The following is a 4681-nucleotide window of genomic DNA, read 5'->3' as shown; positions in this document are numbered from 1 at the left end:
AAGCGTAAAATTGTTTCCGGTAACCCGACCCTACGTTTTTTTTCCTTGCCGACCCTAAAATTTAGTTTGTAGTATTTAAAGTCGATTTTCGTGCAACACGTTTTTCTTTCGACATTATCACTTTACATGCATATATTAGGGATATAAGACATCCGGATAAAAACCCTCCCGTCAATTTCATAGGGGCGGACATAAGCTCTCCCGGCTTTTATTCGGAAATTTAAATATCGCTTACCGTTTAACTGAAATAATGACTCTTGGATTATTTTTTCAATATACTTAGTATAAGAATAATTTCTTGTGAACGCATCTCCTTTTATAATTTCAATGGATTTTCATTTATACTCATGGACAGTCTTTAGGGCGACATGCAGATGTACGTTAATGCCGGAAGTAATATATTGCCTATTATTTAGAAAGTTCTGGCCCTTGTAAAATTGACCTCAATTGCACAGGAATCTGTCGGACTCTACCTAATTCCCCCATACAGAGGCTGTATACTTATGTGTAAAGCTAATTCATGCTAACAATTCACTGTCTCAGTAAAACGGCTATTACCGTCAAAAACAGAATGTATATTAAAAATAAAGTTTTTATTTAGGAATGCATGTATGTTTCCTAATTAATAAAGAACACAATAATTTATATGTTGAATAAGGTTGAGAATGTAATTTTGATCGAGGCAATTTTAAAACCCGCTTGTAAGTGATAATGTTATTCTATAATATCATAAAATATCCCTGTAAATGATTGGCAAATATGATGATCTTCTAAACACATCTAGAATATCAGAACAATACTACGGAATTAAAAAAAAAAACATGTTATTTTTTTAAAGATCGATTGTGTATATTTGTAAATACTTATATTGAACTATATACAGTTTAATCCGTATCAACTCGCCATTTCACTTAAGTTTCTGTTTCTGGAATTATTTTCATTTGCATTATTTAGTCGTACAAAGTACGGTGTGTCATACCAGCAATAATGAGATTTGAGCTATGAATACACTGTATCAAAATTGAATAAACAAGATCCTTATTAGTAAATTCATTGTGAATTGGTCAACACTGGCCTAGCTGCTGATAGGATCTTCTCCAGAAATGAGATGCACGGTAGATTCGCTGCAGCCAAAACACAACTCATAGTGACACATATTTGTTCTTGAAAAAAATAAACACCATAGAAACGTCATTATAACCATCATGTTTCTTGATATTACTTGTTTTATCGCCCGTAATGAAGGAGGACGAGATTATTAATGGCACTATCCGGATTCCGTACTTTGATAATACTTGTTAAGATTTTCAAATACATTTTTAGAGTCCCCTAAACCGAAATTTTCATAAAGCACCACACTCGTGTCACTTATATTCAACGTTCTGAATGCCCAAATAACGATCGTTTGGTCACGCTTTGGTCAAGATTTGTGCCCGCCTCCGCCCCTCCACTGTGATAACCTCACCAATTTCATGTAAAACTAAAGCGGTGGTATGCATGCGCGATAAGGATCTTCATCCTGCTTTGTCCCCACGACAGAAATGTCACATTTTCACGAGACTGAAACTTATTTTTCTCAATTTCTCTTGTATATACGGAAAAAGGATATATTATATTTTATTCACATCAAATCCTGTTCATTGTACATTAAACCATCATTACAGGTTGTTGTGTTCGTTATCGGTTCAAACGACATCGGCACAAAGACCCCGGTAATTGGGCAATGTTTTACACGTGTTGTGCATGACGTAAATTACATTAGCTGAGGTTTCTTTAATCTTAATTGCTGTTTTCCACATGTTACATTTAAGGGACTTGTGATATCGTCGAAGACATATAAACTTACTTATCTTCATTTTTACTATCGGTTACAAGTACCATCTTGGAAGTATAGTTGACTCAATAAATAATACAACTCCAAACAGAGGTGGCGCTAGAGATAACCGAACGTGATATGAAGCTCCGTGTTTTCATCAATAATAACGAAAAGAGGGCAATACAAGTAATTTACGCAAATATAATTAGATAACGCGTCTGTCAGGATTGTACAAAATATCGTCATTCTATCATAATGTACGATTATTTTGGAAACACACACAATAGGGTTTTGAAAATTCTAATAAGATACATCGCTTCATATTACGTTAAGCGAATTATGCTGATGAATGTACGCTGTTTAATAATTGTGCATTATGGATGAACTAACAGATTCGAGTCCAATATCAATTATAAATAACGTTAATATCAAGTTGCATCTGCAGGAAGTTATTGTATCGTCAAAACAAGGCCGGTCATTTTAGGCATGTGGCAAATTGCAATTTAATTAGACACACGACAAAAAACACGACACACACTGGGGTCAGCGCATTAACATGGCCAATGCAAAGCAATGCATTGCCTAAGGTTTAGACACGGTTTAAGGGCGCCGAAACATTACACTTTGCAAAAAGAAAAAAAAAAAATTCAACAGCAAAACACTTATTAACCTAATTGCATGACAATTTCAATCAAACTACAATAAAAGAGAATACGCTTAATTTGATTAAACTATTCAACTACACAATGGTTGTATGTTCACCAGAGCAACATAACTGTAACTTTCTAAGGCACAATGAAATAAAACAAAACAACGTCGCATGTTTTTAATAAAATAATAAGTTAACTCCAGAAATATGATCATGAGGGAAAATAGTCATTTCCGTATTGCTCTCACGACAACAAAAGCCATCATATATACTATTTACCCTCAATATAATATATAAATCAAAATCATTCGTAGGCACTTATCAGGATCCTCTTTACAAAGGTACCATTATAATTAATATCGAATTAATAAAACTGTTTCCTCTAAACCACTTTTACCTTTTCCGGGTTTTCCATTAGGCATTTTTTGTGTGCGAAAAAAAACCTAAAAGTAGACCGACTTTGACCGCGATTTACAGACCGACCCCGACCCTGCCATACAATATGTTTACATCGTTAGAAGCTTTGGAGGCTCTTCTTTCCAACGGTACCATTATAATTCATATCGGACGAATAATAATGCATTTATAACCATTTTTACCTTTTCCGGGTTTTACCTAAAAGACTTCCGGGTTTTCCGGACATTTCCGGGTTTATACCTTCCCATACCAAATGTTGGCTTAATTTTAGCATCATTTTTTTCTCATGTTATTTCATACAAATTCGAGCATTGCCGGATAGTTACATTGCATATGGAAATGGCTGTCATAAAAATTCAGAAGTGTTTGTCGGATTACACATTTACTTATGCTCATTTGAGAATAGAACAAAACGTTTACAGTTGTGTGTAATTAATTTAACGAGTCTTTGTTAAAACGCTCAACGTGATGCAAAAATGTTTTGACAATATTACGCATGAAATGCACAATTTCCACGAGGATAACACCGTTGCCATCATCAGTTTTTTTTTAAACTGGCCACTATTTTATCTGATTAGAATGGTACATGTGTAGGTATAACAATAAATGCGTTTATAATTTATATAAATATTAAGTTTAACGGACAAGTGTAGTTCAGCAACGGACAAATTAAATTTCCTAAATTGTTGTCCGTGGACAACTATAGTTTTTTTGAGATTTCGCCACTCTTGCAAACAATAACATTCAATATAATTAACCTCTACTTAACACGATCCCATTTTACCAAGAGTATGTGACTAGCAATTCAAATAATATTACCAAATGAGTAAGTTACCTTAAGAAAAATAAAGTCTGATAAACATCACATAAATTACAGTCTGATATAAGATGAGTATATGTCTGGCACTTTAAGTGACATTAACAAATGGGTACATGAACATGACTTAATTAATAATTGCCAAAACAATCATCATCTTATAATTCACTATCTGATTCAGATAGCGAATTATCGGATGATGATTGTTGTGGCAACTAGACTAGATAATTCACTATCTGATGATTGTTGTGGCAACTGGACTAGTTGCCACAACGATCATCATCCGATAATTCACTATCTGATTCTGGATCATATTCCTTTGATTCCAGGTTAAGAATCAGGAGAGTTTGGGGCTCGAGAGCATTTATCCTAATGAAAGACTCACCCTCCTGTAAAATGTGGTAACAAATAAATCCACTTACCGCTCGGAGGATCAAAATTCCGCGGAGAAACCAAACATCAACGAAATCTGTCGAAAATCGAACAAAAAACGAAATGTAAGTGTAGCAGGAAAGTGCATTTATCCGGAGGTGCCGGTAAATGATAAACGTTAACAAAACTGGAACAAGATAACTTCAACAGCGAACTATCGTTCTTACTCGAAACACAAACGAAAAAGTCGTTTTTTGTGTGTTTTTTTGACATATCCAATTGTTGACTTTGTCACAGTTTGTGACCTTGAATCAAAGTCGTACAGTCTCGTTACCCGCTCCGCGATTGGACAATTATATCGATACGACCAATGAGAAAGCAGTTAACATATATCGGTTAAGGTTGTTTACTTCCGTTTCAGACAGTTAGTATATTAACGAATACTAAATATCTCGTCATCGTCGTGAAAATTTGCTGATGTTTTTTTTTTCTTTCCCAATTTGAGCCGGCCTGAATAACATGTGAGGCGGTCAAATCGGCCGCCGGCCGCCTCCTAATGAAAACCCTGCCGGCGGCTTAGAGGCTGGTCAACACACATACAAATATTTTT

The sequence above is a fragment of the Dreissena polymorpha genome, chromosome 3 (genome assembly GCF_020536995.1).
Source record: "Dreissena polymorpha isolate Duluth1 chromosome 3, UMN_Dpol_1.0, whole genome shotgun sequence".
Classification (NCBI taxonomy): domain Eukaryota; kingdom Metazoa; phylum Mollusca; class Bivalvia; order Myida; family Dreissenidae; genus Dreissena; species Dreissena polymorpha.
The sequence above is the reverse complement of the archived record's forward strand: the minus strand, read 5'-3'. Positions refer to the sequence as shown.